Raw genomic sequence first — 22522 nt, 5'->3', positions numbered from 1 at the left:
TGTGAGTGTGTTCGAATGTGTGCGAGTGTGTGTGCGAGTGTGTGTGCGAGAGTGTGCGAGTGTGTGCGAGTGTGTGCAAATGTGCCCGAGTGTGCGCGAGTGTGCACGAGTGAGTGTGTGCGAGTGTGTGCGAGTGTGTGTGCGAGTGTGTGCGTGTGAGTGTGTGCTTGTGAGTGTGAGCGAGTGTCTGTGCGAGTGTGTGCAAATGTGCCCGAGTGTGCGCGAGTGTGCACGAGTGAGTGGGTGCGAGTGTGTGCAAGTGTGTGCATGTGAGTGTGTGCTTGTGAGTGTGAGCGAGTGTCTGTGCGAGTCTGTGCTTGTGAGTGTGTGCGAGTGTGTGTGAGTGTGTGTGCGAGTGTGTGTGCATGTGAGTGTGTGCGAGTGTGTGTGAGTGTGTGCGAGTGTGTGTGTGTGAGTGTGTGTGAGTGAGTGTGTGTGAGTGTGTGCGAGTGTGTGTGAGTGTGTGTACGAGTGTGTGTGTGCGATTGTGTATAAGTGTGTGCGAGTGTGTGTGAGTTTGTGCGAGTGTGTGCGAGTGTGTGCGTGCGAGTGCGTGCGAGTGAGTGTGAATGTGTGCGAGAGTGTGCGAGTGTGTGCGAGTGTGTGTGTGCGAGTGTGTGTGCGTGCGATTGTGTATGAGTGTGTGCGAGTGTGTGTGAGTTTGTGCGAGTGTGTGCGTGCGAGTGCGTGCGAGTGAGTGCGAATGTGTGCGAGTGTGCACGAGTGAGTGGGTGCGAGTGTGTGAGTGTGTGCGAGTGTGTGTGAGTTTGTGCGATTGTGTATGAGTGTGTGCGAGTGTGTGTGAGTTTGTGCGAGTGTGTGCGAGTGTGTGCGTGCGAGTGCGTGCGAGTGAGTGCGAATGTGTGCAAGTGTGGGCGTGCAAGTGTGTGCTAGTGTGTGCAAGTGTGTGCGTGTGAGTGAGTGTGTGTGAGTTTGTGCGAGTGTTTGCGAGTGTGTGTGAGTGTGTAGGACTGTGTGTGCGAGTGTGTGTGAGTGTGTGCAAGTGTGTGCGAGTGAGTGTGAGTGAGTGAGTGTGTGTGTGCGATTGCATATAAGTGTGTGCGAGTGTGTTTGAGTTTGTGCGAGTGTGTGAGAGTGTGTTCGTGCGAGTGCGTGCGAGTGAGTGCGTATGTGTGCGAGAGTGTGCGAGTGTGTGCGAGTGTGTGTGTGCGAGTGTGTGCGTGCGATTGTGTATGAGTTTGTGCGAGTGTATGCTTACGAGTGTGTGCTAGTGTGAGTGAGTGTGCGCGAGTGTGTACGTGTGAGTGAGCGTGTGTGTGAGTGTGTGCGAGTGTTTGCGAGTGTGCGTGTGAGTGTGTAGGACTGTGTGTGCGAGTGTGTGTGCGAGTGTGTGCGAATGTGTATGTGTGTATGTGCGAGTGTGTGCGAGTGTGTGCAAGTGTGTGTGCGAGTGTGTGTGAGTGTGTACGAGTGTGTGTAGGAGTTTGTGCGAGTGTGTGTGAGTGTGTATGCGAGTGTGTGTGAGTGTGTGTGCGAGTGTGTGCATGCGAGTGTGTGCGAGTGTGTGCAAGTGTGTGCGAGTATGTGCGAGTGTGTGCGAGTGTATGCGTGCGAGTGCGTGCGAGTGAGTGTGAGTGTGTGCAAGTGTGGGCGTGCGAGTGTGTGCTAGTGTGTGCAAGTGTGTGCGTGTGAGTGAGTGTGTGTGAGTTTGTGCGAGTGTTTGCGAGTGTGTGTGAGTGTGTAGGACTGTGTGTGCGAGTGTGTGCAAGTGTGTGCGAGTGAGTGTGAGTGAGTGAGTGTGTGTGTGCGATTGTGTATAAGTGTGTGCGAGTGTGTGTGAGTTTGTGCGAGTGTGTGAGAGTGTGTGCGTGCGAGTGCGTGCGAGTGAGTGCGTATGTGTGCGAGAGTGTGCGAGTGTGTGTGAGTGTGTTTGTGCGAGTGTGTGTGCGTGCGATTGTGTATGAGTGTGTGCGAGTGTGTGTGAGTTTGTGCGAGTGTGTGCGTGCGAGTGAGTGCGAATGTGTGCGAGTGTGCACGAGTGAGTGGGTGCGAGTGTGTGAGTGTGTGCGAGTGTGTGTGAGTTTGTGCAATTGTGCGATTGAGTATGAGTGTGTGCGAGTGTGTGTGAGTTTGTGCGAGTGTGTGCGAGTGTGTGCGTGCGAGTGTGTGCGAGTTAGTGCGAATGTGTGCAAGTGTGGGCGTGCAAGTGTGTGCTAGTGTGTGCAAGTGTGTGCGTGTGAGTGAGTGTGTGTGAGTTTGTGCGAGTGTTTGCGAGTGTGTGTGAGTGTGTAGGACTGTGTGTGCGAGTGTGTGCGAGTGTGTGCAAATGTGTGCGAGTGAGTGTGAGTGAGTGAGAGTGTGCGAGTGGGTGTGAATGTGTGCGAGTGTGTGCAAATGTGTGCGAGGGTGTGCGAGTGTGGGCGTGCGAGTGTGTGTGAGTGTGCGCGAGTGTGTGTGAGTGTGTGCGAGAGTGTGTGCGTGTGAGTAAGTGTGTGAGTGAGTGTGAGTGTATGCTTACGAGTGTGTGCTAGTGTGCGTGAGTGTGTGAGTGTGCGTGAGTGTGTACGTGTGAGTGAGTGTGTGTGTGCGAGTGTTTGCGAGTGTGTGTGTGTGAGTGTGTAGGACTGTGTGTGCGAGTGAGTGTGCGAGTGTGTGCGAATGTGTATGTGTGTATGTGCGAGTGTGTGCGAGTGTGTGCAAGTGTGTGTGCGAGTGTGTGTGAGTGTGTACGAGTGTGTGTAGGAGTTTGTGCGAGTGTGTGCGAGTGTGTATGCGAGTGTGTGTGTGTGAGTGTGTGTGCGAGTGTGTGCATGCGAGTGTGTGCGAGTGTGTATGCGAGTGTGTGTGTGTTAGTGTGTGTGCGAGTGTGTGCATGCGAGTTTGTGCGAGTGTGTGCGTGCGAGTGAGTGCGAATGTGTGCGAGAGTGTGCGTGTGTGTGTGCGTACGATTGTGTATGAGTGTGTGCGAGTGTGTGTGAGTTTGTGCGAGTGTGTGCGTGCGAGTGCATGCGAGTGAGTGAGAATGTGTGCGAGTGTGGGCGTGCGAGTGTGTTCTAGTGTGCGCAAGTGTGTGCGTGTGAGTGAGTGTGTGTGAGTTTGTGCGAGTGTTTGCGAGTGTGTGTGTGAGTGTGTAGAACTGTGTGTGCGAGTGTGTGCAAGTGTGTGCGAGTGAGTGTGAGTGAGTGTGTGCGAGTGTGTGCAAATGTGTGCGAGTGTGTGTGTGCGAGTTTGTTTGATTGTGTATGAGTGTGTGCGAGTGTGTGCATGCGAGTGGGTGCGAGTGAGTGCGAGTGTGTGCAAATGTGTGCGAGAGTGTGCGAGTCTGGGCGTGCGAGTGTGTGCGAGTGTGCGCGAGTGTGTGTGAGTGTGTGCGAGAGTGTGTGCGTGTGAGTAAGTGTGTGAGTGAGTGTGAGTGTATGCTTATGAGTGTGTGCTAGTGTGCGTGAGTGTGTGCGAGTGTGTACGTGTGAGTGAGTGTGCGTGCGAGTGTGCACGAGTGTGCACGAGTGTGTGTGCGTGAGTGTGTGCGTGTGAGTGTGTGCGAGTGTGTGTGTGTGCGAGTGAGTGTGTGCGAGTGTGTATGAGTGAGTGTGTTTGAGTGTGTGCCAGTTTGTGTTTGTGTGTGCGAGTGCGTGCGAATGTGTGCATGCAAGTGTGTGTGAGTGTGTGTGAGTGTGTGCGCGAGTGTGTGTGCATGTGTGTGCGTGTGTGTGAGTGTGTGCGAGTGTGTGCAAGCGTGTGCAAGTGTGTGCAAGTGTGTGCGAGTGTGTGTGAGTGTGTGCAAGTGTGTGCGAGTGAGTGTGTGCGATTGTGTGCGAGTGTGTGCGAGTGTGTGCGTGCGAGTGAGTGCGAGTGTGTGCAAATGTGTGCGAGAGTGTGAGAGTGTCGGCGTGCGAGTGTGCGCGAGTGTGTACGTGTGAGTGAGTGTGTGTGTGAGTGTTTGCAAGTGTTTGCGAGTGTGTGTGTGAGTGTGTAGGACTGTGTGTGCGAGTGTGGGCGAGTGTGTGTGAGTGTGTGCATGAGTGAGTGTGTGTGAGTGTCTGCGAGTGTGTGTGTGATTGTGTGCGAGTGTGTGTGTGAAAGTGTGTGCAAGTGTGTGTGTGAGTGTGTGCGAGTGTGAGCGTGCGAGTGTGTGCGAGTGTGTGTAGGAGTTTGTGCGAGTGTGTGCGAGTGTGTATGTGAGTGTGTGTGTTAGTGTGTGTGCCAGTGTGTGCATGTGAGTGTGTGCTAGTGTGCGTGAGTGTGTGCGAGTGTGTACGTTTGAGTGAGTGTGTGTGTGAGTGTGTGCGAGTGTTTGCGAGTGTGTGTGTGAGTGTGTAGGACTGTGTGTGCGAGTCTGTGCGAATGTGTAAGTGTGTATGTGCAAGTGTGTGCGAGTGTGTGTGCGAGTGTGTGTGTGTACGAGTGTGTGTAGGAGTTTGTGCGAGTGTGTGCGAGTGTGTATGTGAGTGTGTGTGAGTGTGTGTGCGAGTGTGTGCATGCGAGTGTGTGCGAGTGTGTGTGTGCTAGTGTGTGCAAGTGTGTGCGAGTGTGTGCGAGTGTGTGTGTGCCAGTGTGTGCCAGTGTGTGCCAGTGTGTGCGCACGAGTGTGTGCAAGTGAGTGCGAATGTGTGCGAATGTGTGCGTGCGAGTGTGCACGAGTGTGCGTGAGTGTGTGTGCGTGAGTGTGTGCGTGTGAGTGTGTGCGAGTGTGTGCGTGCGTGCGAGTGTGTGCGAGTGTGCTCGAGTGACTGGGTGCGAGTGTGTGCGAGTGTGTGTGTGCGAGTGAGTGTGTGCGAATGTGTATGAGTGAGTGTGTTTGAGTGTGTGCCAGTTTGTGTGTGGGTGGAGTGTGTGAGTGTGTGTGAGTTTGTAGGACTGTATGTGCGAGTGTTTGCGAGTGTGTGCGAGTGTGTTCGAGTGTGTGCGAGTGTGTGTGCGAGTGTGTGTGCGAGAGTGTGCGAGTGTGTGCGAGTGTGTGCAAATGTGCCCGAGTGTGTGCGAGTGTGCACGAGTGAGTGGGTGCGAGTGTGTGCGACTGTTTGTGCGAGTGTGTGCGTGTGAGTGTGTGCGTGTGAGTGTGTGCGAGTGTGTGTGCGAGTGTGTGTTTGTGAGTGTGTGCAAGTGTGTGTGAGTGTGTGTGCGAGTGTGTGTGCGTGTGAGTGTGTGTGAGTGTGTGCAAGTGTGTGTGAGTGTGTGCAAGTGTGTGCGTGTGAGTGTGTGCTTGTGAGTGTGAGCGAATGTCTGTGCGAGTGTGTGCTTGTGAGTGTGTGTGAGTGTGTGTGCATGTGAGTGTGTGCGAGTGTGTGTGAGTGTGTGCGAGTGTGTGTGTGTGTGAGTGTGTGTGAGTGAGTGTGTGCGAGTGTGTGCGAGTGTGTGTACGAGTGTGTGTGCGATTGTGTATAGGTGTGTGCGAGTGTGTGTGAGTTTGTGCGAGTGCGTGCGAGTGAGTGTGAATGTGTGCTAGAGTGTGCGAGTGTGTGCGAGTGTGTGTGCGAGTGTGTGTGCGTGCGATTGTGTATGAGTGTGTGCGAGTGTGTGTGAGTTTGTGCGAGTGTGTGCTTGCGAGTGCATGCGAGTGAGTGCGAATGTGTGCGAGTGTGCACAAGTGAGTGGGTGCGAGTGTGTGAGTGTGTGCGAGTGTGTGTGAGTTTGTGCGATTGTGTATGAGTGTGTGCGAGTGTGTGTGAGTTTGTGCGAGTGTGTGCGAGTGTGTGCGTGCGAGTGCGTGCGAGTGAGTGCGAATGTGTGCAAGTGTGGGCGTGCAAGTGTGTGCTAGTGTGTGCAAGTGTGTGCGTGTGAGTGAGTGTGTGTGAGTTTGTGTGAGTGTTTGCGAGTGTGTGAGTGTGTAGGACTGTGTGTGCGAGTGAGTGTGAGTGAGTGTGTGTGAGTGTGTACGAATGTGTGCGAGTGTGTGTGTGCGAGTTTGTGTGATTGTGTATGAGTGTGTGCGAGTGGGTGTGAGTGAGTGCGAGTGTGTGCAAATGTGTGCGAGAGTGTGCGAGTGTGGGCGTGCGAGTGTGCGCGAGTGTGTGTGAGTGTGTGCGAGAGTGTGTGCGTGTGAGTAAGTGTGTGAGTGAGTGTGAGTGTATGCTTACGAGTGTGTGCTAGTGTGCGTGAGTGTGTGTGAGTGTGCACGAGTGTGTACGTGTGAGTGAGTGTGTGTGTGTGCGAGTGTTTGCGAGTGTGTGTGTGAGTGTGTAGGACTGTGTGTGCGAGTGAGTGTGCGAGTGTGTGCGAATGTGTATGTGTGTATGTGCGAGTGTGTGCGAGTGTGTGCAAGTGTGTGTGCGAGTGTGTGTGAGTGTGTACGAGTGTGTGTAGGAGTTTGTGCGAGTGTGTGCGAGTGTGTATGCGAGTGTGTGTGTGTGTGTGCGAGTGTGTGCATGCGAGTGTGTGCGAGTGTGTATGCGAATGTGTGTGTGTTAGTGTGTGTGCGAGTGTGTGCATGCGAATTTGTGCGAGTGTGTGCGTGCGAGTGAGTGCGAATGTGTGCGAGAGTGTGCGAGTGTGTGCGAGTGTGTGTGCGTGCGATTGTGTATGAGTGTGTGCGAGTGTGTGTGAGTTTGTGCGAGTGTGTGCGTGCGAGTGCGTGCGAGTGAGTGCGAATGTGTGCGAGTGTGGGCGTGCGAGTGTGTGCTAGTGTGCGCAAGTGTGTGCGTGTGAGTGAGTGTGTGTGAGTTTGTGCGAGTGTTTGCGAGTGTGTGTGTGAGTGTGTAGGACTGTGTGTGCGAGTGTGTGCGAGTGTGTGCAAGTGTGTGCGAGTGAGTGTGAGTGAGTGAGTGTGTGCGAGTGTGTGCGAATGTGTGCGAGTGTGTGTGTGCGAGTTTGTGTGATTGTGTATGAGTGTGTGCGAGTGTGTGCGTGCGAGTGGGTGTGAGTGAGTGCGAGTGTGTGCAAATGTGTGCGAGAGTGTGCGAGTGTGGGCGTGCGAGTGTGGGCGAGTGTGTGTGAGTGTGTGCGAGAGTGTGTGAGTGTGAGTAAGTGTGTGAGTGAGTGTGAGTGTATGCTTACGAGTGTGTGCTAGTGTGCATGAGTGTGTGCGAGTGTGCGCGAGTGTGTACGTGTGAGTGAGTGTGTGTGTGAGTGTTTGCGAGTGTGTAGGACTGTGTGTGCGAGTGAGTGTGCGAGTGTGTGCGAACGTGTATGTGTGTATGTGCGAGTGTGTGCAAGTGTGTGTGCGAGTGTGTGTGAGTGTGTACGAGTGTGTGTAGGAGTTTGTGCGAGTGTGTGCGAGTGTGTATGCGAGTGTGTGTGTGTGAGTGTGTGTGCGAGTGTGTGCATGCGAGTGTGTGCGAGTGTGTATGCGAGTGTGTGTGTTTGTGTGTGCGAGTGTGTGCATGCGAGTGTGTGCGAGTGTGTGCGTGCGAGTGCGTGCGAGTGAGTGCGAATGTGTGCGAGAGTGTGCGAGTGTGTGCGAGTGTGTGTGTGCGAGTGTGTGTGCGTGCGATTGTGTATGAGTGTGTGCGAGTGTGTGTGAGTTTTTTGCGAGTGTGTGCGTGCGAGTGCGTGCGAGTGAGTGCGAATGTGTGCGAGTGTGGGCGTGCGAGTGTGTGCTAGTGTGCGCAAGTGTGTGCGTGTGAGTGAGTGTGTGTGAGTTTGTGCGAGTGTTTGCGAGTGTGTGTGTGAGTGTGTAGGACTGTGTGTGCGAGTGTGTGCGAGTGTGTGCAAGTGTGTGCGAGTGAGTGTGAGTGAGTGAGTGTGTGCGAGTGTGTGCGAATGTGTGCGAGTGTGTGTGTGCGAGTTTGTGTGATTGTGTATGAGTGTGTGCGAGTGTGTGCATGCGAGTGGGTGCGAGTGAGTGCGAGTGTGTGCAAATGTGTGCGAGAGTGTGCGAGTGTGGGCGTGCGAGTGTGTGCGAGTGTGCGCGAGTGTGTGTGAGTGTGTGCGAGAGTGTGTGCATGTGAGTAAGTGTGTGAGTGAGTGTGAGTGTATGCTTACGAGTGTGTGCTAGTGTGCGTGAGTGTGTGCGAGTGTGCGCGAGTGTGTACGTGTGAGTGAGTGTGTGTGTGAGTGTGTGCGAGTGTTTGCGAGTGTGTGTGTGAGTGTGTAGGACTGTGTGTGCGAGTGTGTGTGCGAGTGTGTGCGAATGTGTATGTGTGTATGTGCGAGTGTGTACGAGTGTGTGTGCGAGTGTGTGTGAGTGTGTGCGAGTGTGTGCATGCGAGTGTGTGCGTGCAAGTGTGTTTGAGTGTGTGCGAGTATGTGCGAGTGTGTGCGAGTGTGTGTGTGCTAGTGTGTGCAAGTGTGTGCGAGTGTGTGCGAGTGTGTGTGTGCGAGTGTGTGCCAGTGTGTGCCAGTGTTTGCGTACGAATGTGTGCAAGTGAGTGCGAATGTGTGCGAATGTGTGCGTGCGAGTGTGCACGAGTGTGCGCGAGTGTGTGTGAGTGTGTGCGAGTGTGTGTGTGTGTGTGCGAGTGAGTGTGTGCGAGTGTGTATGAGTGAGTGTGTTTGAGTGTGTGCCAGTTTGTGTTTGTGTGTGCGAGTGCGTGCGAATGTGTGCATTCACGTGTGTGCGAGTGTGTGCGAGTGTGTGCGTGTGAGTGTGTGCGAGTGTGTGCGAGTGTGTGCGAGTGTGTGCGAGTGTGTGCAAGTGTGTGCGAGTGTGTGCGAGTGTGTGCAAGTGTGTGCGAGTGAGTGTGTGCGATTGTGTATGAGTTTGTGCGAGTGTGTGTGTGAGTGTGTGTGCGAGTGCGTGCGAGTGAGTGCGAGTGTGTGCGAGAGTGTGAGAGTGTGGGCGTGCGAGTGTGTGCGAGTGTGTACGTGTGAGTGAGTGTGTGTGTGAGTGTTTGCGAGTGTGTGTGTGAGTGTGTAGGACTGTGTGTGCGAGTGTGGGCGAGTGTGTGTGAGTGTGTGCATGAGTGAGTGTGTGCGAGTGTCTGCGAGTGTGTGTGTGATTGTGTGCGAGTGTGTGTGTGCAAGTGTGTGCAAGTGTGTGTGTGAGTGTGTGCGAGTGTGAGCGTGCAAGTGTGTGAGTGTGTGCAGGAGTTTGTGCGAGTGTGTGCGAGTGTGTATGTGAGTGTGTGTGTTAGTGTGTGTGCCAGTGTGTGCATGCGAGTGTGTGCTAGTGTGCGTGAGTGTGTGCGAGTGTGCGCGAGTGTGTACGTGTGAGTGAGTGTGTGTGTGAGTGTGTGCGAGTGTTTGCGAGTGTGTGTGTGAGTGTGTAGGACTGTGTGTGCGAGTGTGTGTGCGAGTGTGTGCGAATGTGTATGTGTGTATGTGCGAGTGTGTGCGAGTGTGTGCGAGTGTGTGTGCAAGTGTGTGTGTACGAGTGTGTGTAGGAGTTTGTGCGAGTGTGTGCGAGTGTGTATGTGAGTGTGTGTGTGAGTGTGTGTGCGAGTGTGTGCATGCGAGTGTGTGCGAGTGTGTGCGTGCGAGTGTGTGCGAATATGTGCGAGTGTGTGTGTGCTAGTATGTGCAAGTGTGTGCGAGTGTGTGCGAGTGTGTGTGTGCCAGTGTGTGCCAGTGTGTGCCAGTGTGTGCGCACGAGTGTGTGCAAGTGAGTGCGAATGTGTGCGAATGTGTGCGTGCAAGTGTGCACGAGTGTGCGCGAGTGTGTGTGCGTGACTGTGTGCGTGTGAGTGTGTGCGAGTGTGTGCGTGCGTGCGAGTGTGTGCGAGTGTGCTCGAGTGACTGGGTGCGAGTGTGTGCGAGTGTGTGTGTGTGCGAGTGAGTGTGTGCGAGTGTGTATGAGTGAGTGTGTTTGAGTGTGTGCCAGTTTGTGTGTGGGTGGAGTGTGTGAGTGTGTGTGAGTGTGTGTGAGTTTGTAGGACTGTATGTGCGAGTGTTTGCGAGTGTGTGCGAGTGTGTTCGAGTGTGTGCGAGTGTGTGTGCGAGTGTGTGTGCGAGAGTGTGCGAGTGTGTGCAAATGTGCCCGAGTGTGCGCGAGTGTGCACGAGTGAGTGGGTGCGAGTGTGTGCGACTGTTTGTGCGAGTGTGTGCGTGTGAGTGTGTGCGAGTGTGTGTGCAAGTGTGTGCTTGTGAGTGTGTGCGAGTGTGTGTGCGAGTGTGTGTGCGTGTGAGTGTGTGCGAGTGTGTGCAAGTGTGTGTGAGTGTGTGCGAGTGTGTGTGTGTGAGTGTGTGTGTGAGTGTGTGTGAGTGAGTGTGTGCGAGTGTGTGTACGAGTGTGTGTGAGTTTGTGCGAGTGTGTTCGAGTGTGCGCGTGCGAGTGCGTGCGAGTGAGTGTGAATGTGTGCGAGAGTGTGCGAGTGTGTGCGAGTGTGTGTGTGCGAGTGTGTGTGCGTGCGATTGTGTATGAGTGTGTGCGAGTGTGTGTGAGTTTGTGCGAGTGTGTGCGTGCGAGTGCATGCGAGTGAGTGCGAATGTGTGTGAGTGTGGGCGTGCGAGTGTGTGCTAGTGTGCGCAAGTGTGTGCGTGTGAGTGAGTGTGTGTGAGTTTGTGCGAGTGTTTGCGAGTGTGTGTGTGAGTGTGTAGGACTGTGTGTGCGAGTGTGTGCGAGTGTGTGCAAGTGTGTGCGAGTGAGTGTGAGTGAGTGAGTGTGTGAGAGTGTGTGCGAATGTGTGCGAGTGTGTGTGTGCGAGTTTGTGTGATTGTGTATGAGTGTGTGCGAGTGTGTGCGTGCGAGTGGGTGCAAGTGAATGCGAGTGTGTGCAAATGTGTGCGAGAGTGTGCGAGTGTGGGCGTGCGAGTGTGTGCGAGTGTGCGCGAGTGTGTGTGAGTGTGTGCGAGAGTGTGTGCGTGTAAGTGTGTGAGTGAGTGTGAGCGTATGCTTACGAGTGTGTGCTAGTGTGCGTGAGTGTGTGCAAGTGTGCGTGAGTGTGTACGTGTGAGTGAGTGTGTGTGTGAGTGTGTGCGAGTGTGTGTGTGAGTGTGTAGGACTTTGTGTGCGAGTGTGTGTGCGAGTGTGTGCGAATGTGTATGTGTGTATGTGCGAGTGTGTGCGAGTGTGTGCAAGTGTGTGTGCGAGTGTGTGTGAGTGTGTACGAGTGTGTGTAGGAGTTTGTGCGAGTGTGTATGCGAGAGTGTGTGTGAGTGTGTGCGAGTGTGTGCATGCGAGTGTGTGCGAGTGTGTGCGAGTATGTGCGAGTGTGTGCGAGTGTGTGTGTGCTAGTGTGTGTGAGTGTGTACGAGTGTGTGTAGGAGTTTGTGCGAGTGTGTATGCGAGTGTGTGTGTGTGAGTGTGTGTGCGAGTGTGTGCATGCGAGTGTGTGCGAGTGTGTGCGTGCGAGTGTGTGCGAGTGTGAGCGAGTATGTGTGAGTGTGTGTGTGCGAGTGTGTGCCAGTGTGTGCATACGAGTGTGTGCAAGTGAGTGCGAATGTGTGAATGTGTGCGTGCGAGTGTGCACGAGTGTGCGCGAGTGTGTGTGCGTGAGTGTGTGCATGTGAGTGTGTGCGAGTGTGTGCGTGCGTGCGAGGGTGTGCGAGTGTGCTCGAGTGACTGGGTGCGAGTGTGTGCGAGTGTGTGTGTGTGTGCAAGTGATTGTGTGCGAGTGTGTATGAGTGAGTGTGTTTGAGTGTGTGCCAGTTTGTGTGTGGGTGCGAGTGTGTGAGTGTGTGTGAGTGTGTGTGAGTTTGTAGGACTGTATGTGCGAGTGTTTGCGAGTGTGTGCGAGTGTGTTCGAGTGTGTGCGAGTGTGTGTGCGAGTGTGTGTGTGAGAGTGTGCAAGTGTGTGCGAGTGTGTGCAAATGTGCCCGAGTGTGCGCGAGTGTGCACGAGTGAGTGGGTGCGAGTGTGTGCGACTGTTTGTGCGAGTGTGTGCGTGTGAGTGTGTATGTGAGTGTGTGCGAGTGTGTGTGCGAGTGTGTGCTTGTGAGTGTGTGCGAGTGTGTGTGAGTGTGTGTGCAAGTGTGTGTGCGTGTGAGTGTGTGCGAGTGTGTGCAAGTGTGTGTGAGTGTGTGCGAGTGTGTGTGAGTGTGTGTGAGTGAGTGTGTGCGAGTGTGTGCGAGTGTGTGCGAGTGTGTGTACGAGTGTGTGTGTGCGTTTGTGTATAAGTGTGTGCGAGTGTGTGTGTGTTTGTGCGAGTGTGTTCGAGTGTGCGCGTGCGAGTGCGTGCGAGTGAGTGTGAATGTGTGCGAGAGTGTGCTAGTGTGCGAGTGTGTGTGTGCGAGTGTGTGTGCATGCGATTGTGTATGAGTGTGTGCGAGTGTGTGTGAGTTTGTGCGAGTGTGTGCGTGCGAGTGCGTGCGAGTGAGTGCGAATGTGTGTGAGTGTGGGCGTGCGAGTGTGTGTTAGTGTGCGCAAGTGTGTGCGTGTGAGTGAGTGTGTGTGAGTTTGTGTGAGTGTTTGCGAGTGTGTGTGTGAGTGTGTAGGACTGTGTGTGCGAGTGTGTGCGAGTGTGTGCAAGTGTGTGCGAGTGAGTGTGAGTGAGTGAGTGTGTGCGAGTGTGTGCGAATGTGTGCGAGTGTGTGTGTGCGAGTTTGTGTGATTATGTATGAGTGTGTGCGAGTGTGTGCGTGCGAGTGGGTGCAAGTGAGTGCGAGTGTGTGCAAATGTGTGCAAGAGTGTGCGAGTGTGGGCGTGCGAGTGTGTGCGAGTGTGCGCGAGTGTGTGTGAGTGTGTGCGAGAGTGTGTGCGTGTGAGTAAATGTGTGAGTGAGTGTGAGTGTATGCTTACGAGTGTGTGCTAGTGTGCGTGAGTGTGTGCAAGTGTGCATGAGTGTGTACGTGTGAGTGAGTGTGTGTGTGAGTGTGTGCGAGTGTTTGCGAGTGTGTGTGTGAGTGTGTAGGACTGTGTGTGTGAGTGTGTGTGCGAGTGTGTGCGAATGTGTATGTGTGTATGTGCGAGTGTGTGCGAGTGTGTGCAAGTGTGTGTGCGAGTGTGTGTGAGTGTGTACGAGTGTGTGTAGGAGTTTGTGCGAGTGTGTATGCGAGAGTGTGTGTGTGAGTGTGTGTGCGAGTGTGTGCATGCGAGTGTGTGCGAGTATGTGCGAGTGTGTGCGAGTGTGTGTGTGCTAGTGTGTGTGAGTGTGTACGAGTGTGTGTAGGAGTTTGTGCGAGTGTGTATGCGAGTGTGTGTGAGTGTGTGTGCGAGTGTGTGCATGCGAGTGTGTGCGAGTGTGTGCGTGCGAGTGTGTGCGAGTGTGAGCGAGTATGTGCGAGTGTGTGTGTGCGAGTGTGTGCGAGTGTGTGCCAGTGTGTGCGTACGAGTGTGTGCAAGTGAGTGCGAATGTGTGTGAATGTGTGCGTGCGAGTGTGCACGAGTGTGCGCGAGTGTGTGTGCATGAGTGTGTGCATGTGAGTGTGTGCGAGTGTGTGCGTGCGTGCGTGCGAGGGTGTGCGAGTGTGCTCGAGTGACTGGGTGCGAGTGTGTGCGAGTGTGTGTGTGTGTGGGCGAGTGAGTGTGTGCGAGTGTGTATGAGTGAGTGTGTTTTGAGTGTGTGCCAGTTTGTGTGTGGGTGCGAGTGTGCGAGTGTGTGTGATTGTGTAGGACTGTGTGTGCGAGTGAGTGTGAGTGAGTGAGTGTGTGTGAGTGTGTGCGAATGTGTGCGAGTGTGTGTGTGCGAGTTTGTGTGATTGTGTATGAGTGTGTGCGAGTGTGTGCGTGCGAGTGGGTGTGAGTGAGTGCGCGTGTGTGCAAATGTGTGCGAGAGTGTGCGAGTGTGGGCGAGTGTGTGTGAGTGTGTGCGAGAGTGTGTGCGTGTGAGTAAGTGTGTGAGTGAGTGTGAGTGTATGCTTATGAGTGTGTGCTAGTGTGCGTGAGTGTGTGTGAGTGTGCGCGAGTGTGTACGTGTGAGTGAGTGTGTGTGTGTGCGAGTGTTTGCGAGTGTGTGTGTGAGTGTGTAGGACTGTGTGTGCGAGTGAGTGTGCGAGTGTGTGCGAATGTGTATGTGTGTATGTGCGAGTGTGTGCGAGTGTGTGCAAGTGTGTGTGCGAGTGTGTGTGAGTGTGTACGAGTGTGTGTAGGAGTTTGTGCGAGTGTGTGCGAGTGTGTATGCGAGTGTGTGTGTGTGTGAGTGTGTGTGCGAGTGTGTGCATGCGAGTGTGTGCGAGTGTGTATGCGAATGTGTGTGTGTTAGTGTGTGTGCGAGTGTGTGCATGCGAGTTTGTGCGAGTGTGTGCGTGCGAGTGAGTGCGAATGTGTGCGAGAGTGTGCGAGTGTGTGCGTGTGTGTGTGCGTGCGATTGTGTATGAGTGTGTGCGAGTGTGTGTGAGTTTGTGCGAGTGTGTGCGTGCGAGTGCGTGCGAGTGAGTGCGAATGTGTGTGAGTGTGGGCGTGCGAGTGTGTGCTAGTGTGCGCAAGTGTGTGCGTGTGAGTGAGTGTGTGTGAGTTTGTGTGAGTGTTTGCGAGTGTGTGTGTGAGTGTGTAGGACTGTGTGTGCGAGTGTGTGCGAGTGTGTGCAAGTGTGTGCGAGTGAGTGTGAGTGAGTGAGTGTGTGCGAGTGTGTGCGAGTGTGTGTGTGCGAGTTTGTGTGATTATGTATGAGTGTGTGCGAGTGTGTGCGTGCGAGTGGGTGCAAGTGAGTGCGAGTGTGTGCAAATGTGTGCGAGAGTGTGCGAGTGTGGGCGTGCGAGTGTGTGCGAGTGTGCGCGAGTGTGTGTGAGTGTGTGCGAGAGTGTGTGCGTGTGAGTAAATGTGTGAGTGAGTGTGAGTGTATGCTTACGAGTGTGTGCTAGTGTGCGTGAGTGTGTGCAAGTGTGCATGAGTGTGTACGTGTGAGTGAGTGTGTGTGTGAGTGTGTGCGAGTGTTTGCGAGTGTGTGTGAGTGTGTAGGACTGTGTGTGTGAGTGTGTGTGCGAGTGTGTGCGAATGTGTATGTGTGTATGTGCGAGTGTGTGCGAGTGTGTGCAAGTGTGTGTGCGAGTGTGTGTGAGTGTGTACGAGTGTGTGTAGGAGTTTGTGCGAGTGTGTATGCGAGAGTGTGTGTGTGAGTGTGTGTGCGAGTGTGTGCATGCGAGTGTGTGCGAGTGTGTGCGAGTGTGTGCGAGTGTGTGTGTGCTAGTGTGTGTGAGTGTGTACGAGTGTGTGTAGGAGTTTGTGCGAGTGTGTATGCGAGTGTGTGTGTGTGAGTGTGTGTGCGAGTGTGTGCATGCGAGTGTGTGCGAGTGTGTGCGTGCGAGTGTGTGCGAGTGTGAGCGAGTATGTGCGCGTGTGTGTGTGCGAGTGTGTGCGAGTGTGTGCCAGTGTGTGCGTACGAGTGTGTGCAAGTGAGTGCGAATGTGTGTGAATGTGTGCGTGCGAGTGTGCACGAGTGTGCGCGAGTGTGTGTGCATGAGTGTGTGCATGTGAGTGTGTGCGAGTGTGTGCGTGCAAGGGTGTGCGAGTATGCTCGAGTGACTGGGTGCGAGTGTGTGCGAGTGTGTGTGTGTGTGCGAGTGAGTGTGTGCGAGTGTGTATGAGTGAGTGTGTTTGAGTGTGTGCCAGTTTGTGTGTGGGTGCGAGTGTGCGAGTGTGTGTGATTGTGTAGGACTGTGTGTGCGAGTGAGTGTGAGTGAGTGTGTGTGAGTGTGTGCGAATGTGTGCGAGTGTGTGTGTGCGAGTTTGTGTGATTGTGTATGAGTGTGTGCGAGTGTGTGCGTGCGAGTGGGTGTGAGTGAGTGCGCGTGTGTGCAAATGTGTGCGAGAGTGTGCGAGTGTGGGCGAGTGTGTGTGAGTGTGTGCGAGAGTGTGTGCGTGTGAGTAAGTGTGTGAGTGAGTGTGAGTGTATGCTTACGAGTGTGTGCTAGTGTGCGTGAGTGTGTGTGAGTGTGCACGAGTGTGTACGTGTGAGTGAGTGTGTGTGTGTGCGAGTGTTTGCGAGTGTGTGTGTGAGTGTGTAGGACTGTGTGTGCGAGTGAGTGTGCGAGTGTGTGCGAATGTGTATGTGTGTATGTGCGAGTGTGTGCAAGTGTGTGTGCGAGTGTGTGTGAGTGTGTACGAGTGTGTGTAGGAGTTTGTGCGAGTGTGTGCGAGTGTGTATGCGAGTGTGTGTGTGTGCGAGTGTGTGCATGCGAGTGTGTGCGAGTGTGTATGCGAATGTGTGTGTGTTAGTGTGTGTGCGAGTGTGTGCATGCGAATTTGTGCGAGTGTGTGCGTGCGAGTGAGTGCGAATGTGTGCGAGAGTGTGCGAGTGTGTGCGAGTGTGTGTGCGTGCGATTGTGTATGAGTGTGTGCGAGTGTGTGTGAGTTTGTGCGAGTGTGTGCGTGCGAGTGCGTGCGAGTGAGTGCGAATGTGTGCGAGTGTGGGCGTGCGAGTGTGTGCTAGTGTGCGCAAGTGTGTGCGTGTGAGTGAGTGTGTGTGAGTTTGTGCGAGTGTTTGCGAGTGTGTGTGTGAGTGTGTAGGACTGTGTGTGCGAGTGTGTGCGAGTGTGTGCAAGTGTGTGCGAGTGAGTGTGAGTGAGTGAGTGTGTGCGAGTGTGTGCGAATGTGTGCGAGTGTGTGTGTGCGAGTTTGTGTGATTGTGTATGAGTGTGTGCGAGTGTGTGCGTGCGAGTGGGTGTGAGTGAGTGCGAGTGTGTGCAAATGTGTGCGAGAGTGTGCGAGTGTGGGCGTGCGAGTGTGGGCGAGTGTGTGTGAGTGTGTGCGAGAGTGTGTGAGTGTGAGTAAGTGTGTGAGTGAGTGTGAGTGTATGCTTACGAGTGTGTGCTAGTGTGCATGAGTGTGTGCGAGTGTGCGCGAGTGTGTACGTGTGAGTGAGTGTGTGTGTGTGCGAGTGTTTGCGAGTGTGTGTGTGAGTGTGTAGGACTGTGTGTGCGAGTGAGTGTGCGAGTGTGTGCGAATGTGTATGTGTGTATGTGCGAGTGTGTGCAAGTGTGTGTGTGTGAGTGTGTACGAGTGTGTGTAGGAGTTTGTGCGAGTGTGTGCGAGTGTGTATGCGAGTGTGTGTGTGTGAGTGTGTGTGCGAGTGTGTGCATGCGAGTGTGTGCGAGTGTGTATGCGAGTGTGTGTGTTTGTGTGTGCGAGTGTGTGCATGCGAGTGTGTGCGAGTGTGTGCGTGCGAGTGCGTGCGAGTGAGTGCGAATGTGTGCGAGAGTGTGCGAGTGTGTGCGAGTGTGTGTGTGCGAGTGTGTGTGCGTGCGATTGTGTATGAGTGTGTGCGAGTGTGTGTGAGTTTTTTGCGAGTGTGTGCGTGCGAGTGCGTGCGAGTGAGTGCGAATGTGTGCGAGTGTGGGCGTGCGAGTGTGTGCTAGTGTGCGCAAGTGTGTGCGTGTGAGTGAGTGTGTGTGAGTTTGTGCGAGTGTTTGCGAGTGTGTGTGTGAGTGTGTAGGACTGTGTGTGCGAGTGTGTGCGAGTGTGTGCAAGTGTGTGCGAGTGAGTGTGAGTGAGTGAGTGTGTGCGAGTGTGTGCGAATGTGTGCGAGTGTGTGTGTGCGAGTTTGTGTGATTGTGTATGAGTGTGTGCGAGTGTGTGCGTGCGAGTGGGTGTGAGTGAGTGCGAGTGTGTGCAAATGTGTGCGAGAGTGTGCGAGTGTGGGCGTGCGAGTGTGGGCGAGTGTGTGTGAGTGTGTGCGAGAGTGTGTGAGTGTGAGTAAGTGTGTGAGTGAGTGTGAGTGTATGCTTACGAGTGTGTGCTAGTGTGCATGAGTGTGTGCGAGTGTGCGCGAGTGTGTACGTGTGAGTGAGTGTGTGTGTGAGTGTTTGCGAGTGTGTAGGACTGTGTGTGCGAGTGAGTGTGCGAGTGTGTGCGAACGTGTATGTGTGTATGTGCGAGTGTGTGCAAGTGTGTGTGCGAGTGTGTGTGAGTGTGTACGAGTGTGTGTAGGAGTTTGTGCGAGTGTGTGCGAGTGTGTATGCGAGTGTGTGTGTGTGAGTGTGTGTGCGAGTGTGTGCATGCGAGTGTGTGCGAGTGTGTATGCGAGTGTGTGTGTTTGTGTGTGCGAGTGTGTGCATGCGAGTGTGTGCGAGTGTGTGCGTGCGAGTGCGTGCGAGTGAGTGCGAATGTGTGCGAGAGTGTGCGAGTGTGTGCGAGTGTGTGTGTGCGAGTGTGTGTGCGTGCGATTGTGTATGAGTGTGTGCGAGTGTGTGTGAGTTTTTTGCGAGTGTGTGCGTGCGAGTGCGTGCGAGTGAGTGCGAATGTGTGCGAGTGTGGGCGTGCGAGTGTGTGCTAGTGTGCGCAAGTGTGTGCGTGTGAGTGAGTGTGTGTGAGTTTGTGCGAGTGTTTGCGAGTGTGTGTGTGAGTGTGTAGGACTGTGTGTGCGAGTGTGTGCGAGTGTGTGCAAGTGTGTGCGAGTGAGTGTGAGTGAGTGAGTGTGTGCGAGTGTGTGCGAATGTGTGCGAGTGTGTGTGTGCGAGTTTGTGTGATTGTGTATGAGTGTGTGCGAGTGTGTGCATGCGAGTGGGTGCGAGTGAGTGCGAGTGTGTGCAAATGTGTGCGAGAGTGTGCGAGTGTGGGCGTGCGAGTGTGTGCGAGTGTGCGCGAGTGTGTGTGAGTGTGTGCGAGAGTGTGTGCATGTGAGTAAGTGTGTGAGTGAGTGTGAGTGTATGCTTACGAGTGTGTGCTAGTGTGCGTGAGTGTGTGCGAGTGTGCGCGAGTGTGTACGTGTGAGTGAGTGTGTGTGTGAGTGTGTGCGAGTGTTTGCGAGTGTGTGTGTGAGTGTGTAGGACTGTGTGTGCGAGTGTGTGTGCGAGTGTGTGCGAATGTGTATGTGTGTATGTGCGAGTGTGTACGAGTGTGTGTGCGAGTGTGTGTGAGTGTGTGCGAGTGTGTGCATGCGAGTGTGTGCGTGCAAGTGTGTTTGAGTGTGTGCGAGTATGTGCGAGTGTGTGTGTGCTAGTGTGTGCAAGTGTGTGCGAGTGTGTGCGAGTGTGTGCGAGTGTGTGTGTGCGAGTGTGTGCCAGTGTGTGCCAGTGTTTGCGTACGAATGTGTGCAAGTGAGTGCGAATGTGTGCGAATGTGTGCGTGCGAGTGTGCACGAGTGTGCGCGAGTGTGTGTGAGTGTGTGCGAGTGTGTGTGTGTGTGTGCGAGTGAGTGTGTGCGAGTGTGTATGAGTGAGTGTGTTTGAGTGTGTGCCAGTTTGTGTTTGTGTGTGCGAGTGCGTGCGAATGTGTGCATTCAAGTGTGTGCGAGTGTGTGCGAGTGTGTGCGTGCGAGTGTGTGCGAGTGTGTGCGAGTGTGTGCGAGTGTGTGCGAGTGTGTGCAAGTGTGTGCGAGTGTGTGCGAGTGTGTGCAAGTGTGTGCGAGTGAGTGTGTGCGATTGTGTATGGGTTTGTGCGAGTGTGTGTGTGAGTGTGTGTGCGAGTGCGTGCGAGTGAGTGCGAGTGTGTGCAAATGTGTGCGAGAGTGTGAGAGTGTGGGCGTGCGAGTGTGTGCGAGTGTGTACGTGTGAGTAAGTGTGTGTGTGAGTGTTTGCGAGTGTGTGTGTGAGTGTGTAGGACTGTGTGTGCGAGTGTGGGCGAGTGTGTGTGAGTGTGTGCATGAGTGAGTGTGTGCGAGTGTCTGCGAGTGTGTGTGTGATTGTGTGCGAGTGTGTGTGTGCAAGTGTGTGTGTGAGTGTGTGCGAGTGTGAGCGTGCAAGTGTGTGAGTGTGTGCAGGAGTTTGTGCGAGTGTGTGCGAGTGTGTATGTGAGTGTGTGTGTTAGTGTGTGTGCCAGTGTGTGCATGCGAGTGTGTGCTAGTGTGCGTGAGTGTGTGCGAGTGTGCGCGAGTGTGTACGTGTGAGTGAGTGTGTGTGTGAGTGTGTGCGAGTGTTTGCGAGTGTGTGTGTGAGTGTGTAGGACTGTGTGTGCGAGTGTGTGTGCGAGTGTGTGCGAATGTGTATGTGTGTATGTGCGAGTGTGTGCGAGTGTGTGCGAGTGTGTGTGCGAGTGTGTGTGTACGAGTGTGTGTAGGAGTTTGTGCGAGTGTGTGCGAGTGTGTATGTGAGTGTGTGTGTGAGTGTGTGTGCGAGTGTGTGCATGCGAGTGTGTGCGAGTGTGTGCGTGCGAGTGTGTGCGAATATGTGCGAGTGTGTGTGTGCTAGTATGTGCAAGTGTGTGCGAGTGTGTGCGAGTGTGTGTGTGCCAGTGTGTGCCAGTGTGTGCCAGTGTGTGCGCACGAGTGTGTGCAAGTGAGTGCGAATGTGTGCGAATGTGTGCGTGCAAGTGTGCACGAGTGTGCGCGAGTGTGTGTGCGTGACTGTGTGCGTGTGAGTGTGTGCGAGTGTGTGCGTGCGTGCGAGTGTGTGCGAGTGTGCTCGAGTGACTGGGTGCGAGTGTGTGCGAGTGTGTGTGTGTGCGAGTGAGTGTGTGCGAGTGTGTATGAGTGAGTGTGTTTGAGTGTGTGCCAGTTTGTGTGTGGGTGGAGTGTGTGAGTGTGTGTGAGTGTGTGTGAGTTTGTAGGACTGTATGTGCGAGTGTTTGCGAGTGTGTGCGAGTGTGTTCGAGTGTGTGCGAGTGTGTGTGCGAGTGTGTGTGCGAGAGTGTGCGAGTGTGTGCGAGTGTGTGCAAATGTGCCCGAGTGTGCGCGAGTGTGCACGAGTGAGTGGGTGCGAGTGTGTGCGACTGTTTGTGCGAGTGTGTGCGTGTGAGTGTGTGCGAGTGTGTGTGCAAGTGTGTGCTTGTGAGTGTGTGCGAGTGTGTGTGCGAGTGTGTGTGCGTGTGAGTGTGTGCGAGTGTGTGCAAGTGTGTGTGAGTGTGTGCGAGTGTGTGTGTGTGAGTGTGTGTGTGAGTGTGTGTGAGTGAGTGTGTGCGAGTGTGTGTACGAGTGTGTGTGAGTTTGTGCGAGTGTGTTCGAGTGTGCGCGTGCGAGTGCGTGCGAGTGAGTGTGAATGTGTGCGAGAGTGTGCGAGTGTGTGCGAGTGTGTGTGTGCGAGTGTGTGTGCGTGCGATTGTGTATGAGTGTGTGCGAGTGTGTGTGAGTTTGTGCGAGTGTGTGCGTGCGAGTGCATGCGAGTGAGTGCGAATGTGTGTGAGTGTGGGCGTGCGAGTGTGTGCTAGTGTGCGCAAGTGTGTGCGTGTGAGTGAGTGTGTGTGAGTTTGTGCGAGTGTTTGCGAGTGTGTGTGTGAGTGTGTAGGACTGTGTGTGCGAGTGTGTGCGAGTGTGTGCAAGTGTGTGCGAGTGAGTGTGAGTGAGTGAGTGTGTGAGAGTGTGTGCGAATGTGTGCGAGTGTGTGTGTGCGAGTTTGTGTGATTGTGTATGAGTGTGTGCGAGTGTGTGCGTGCGAGTGGGTGCAAGTGAATGCGAGTGTGTGCAAATGTGTGCGAGAGTGTGCGAGTGTGGGCGTGCGAGTGTGTGCGAGTGTGCGCGAGTGTGTGTGAGTGTGTGCGAGAGTGTGTGCGTGTAAGTGTGTGAGTGAGTGTGAGTGTATGCTTATGAGTGTGTGCTAGTGTGCGTGAGTGTGTGCAAGTTTGCGTGAGTGTGTACGTGTGAGTGAGTGTGTGTGTGTGCGAGTGTGTGTGTGAGTGTGTAGGACTTTGTGTGCGAGTGTGTGTGCGAGTGTGTGCGAATGTGTATGTGTGTATGTGCGAGTGTGTGCAAGTGTGTGTGCGAGTGTGTGTGAGTGTGTACGAGTGTGTGTAGGAGTTTGTGCGAGTGTGTATGCGAGAGTGTGTGTGAGTGTGTGCGAGTGTGTGCATGCGAGTGTGTGCGAGTGTGTGCGAGTATGTGCGAGTGTGTGCGAGTGTGTGTGTGCTAGTGTGTGTGAGTGTGTACGAGTGTGTGTAGTAGTTTGTGCGAGTGTGTATGCGAGTGTGTGTGTGTGAGTGTGTGTGCGAGTGTGTGCATGCGAGTGTGTGCGAGTGTGTGCGTGCGAGTGTGTGCGAGTGTGAGCGAGTATGTGTGAGTGTGTGTGTGCGAGTGTGTGCCAGTGTGTGCATACGAGTGTGTGCAAGTGAGTGCGAATGTGTGAATGTGTGCGTGCGAGTGTGCACGAGTGTGCGCGAGTGTGTGTGCGTGAGTGTGTGCATGTGAGTGTGTGCGAGTGTGTGCGTGCGTGCGTGCGAGGGTGTGCGAGTGTGCTCGAGTGACTGGGTGCGAGTGTGTGCGAGTGTGTGCAAGTGATTGTGTGTGAGTGTGTATGAGTGAGTGTGTTTGAGTGTGTGCCAGTTTGTGTGTGGGTGCGAGTGTGTGAGTGTGTGTGAGTGTGTGTGAGTTTGTAGGACTGTATGTGCGAGTGTTTGCGAGTGTGTGCGAGTGTGTTCGAGTGTGTGCGAGTGTGTGTGCGAGTGTGTGTGTGAGAGTGTGCAAGTGTGTGCGAGTGTGTGCAAATGTGCCCGAGTGTGCGCGAGTGTGCACGAGTGAGTGGGTGCGAGTGTGTGCGACTGTTTGTGCGAGTGTGTGTGTGTGAGTGTGTATGTGAGTGTGTGCGAGTGTGTGTGCGAGTGTGTGCTTGTGAGTGTGTGCGAGTGTGTGTGAGTGTGTGTGCAAGTGTGTGTGCGTGTGAGTGTGTGCGAGTGTGTGCAAGTGTGTGTGAGTGTGTGCGAGTGTGTGTGAGTGTGTGTGAGTGAGTGTGTGCGAGTGTGTGCGAGTGTGTGCGAGTGTGTGTACGAGTGTGTGTGTGCGTTTGTGTATAAGTGTGTGCGAGTGTGTGTGTGTTTGTGCGAGTGTGTTCGAGTGTGCGCGTGCAAGTGCGTGCGAGTGAGTGTGAATGTGTGCGAGAGTGTGCTAGTGTGCGAGTGTGTGTGTGCGAGTGTGTGTGCATGCGATTGTGTATGAGTGTGTGCGAGTGTGTGTGAGTTTGTGCGAGTGTGTGCGTGCGAGTGCGTGCGAGTGAGTGCGAATGTGTGTGA

This window comes from Phyllobates terribilis, unplaced genomic scaffold (assembly GCF_046119375.1).
Source record: "Phyllobates terribilis strain yellow unplaced genomic scaffold, ASM4611937v1 Scaffold_7__3_contigs__length_470593459, whole genome shotgun sequence".
Classification (NCBI taxonomy): domain Eukaryota; kingdom Metazoa; phylum Chordata; class Amphibia; order Anura; family Dendrobatidae; genus Phyllobates; species Phyllobates terribilis.
Note: the sequence above shows the minus strand (reverse complement) of the source record.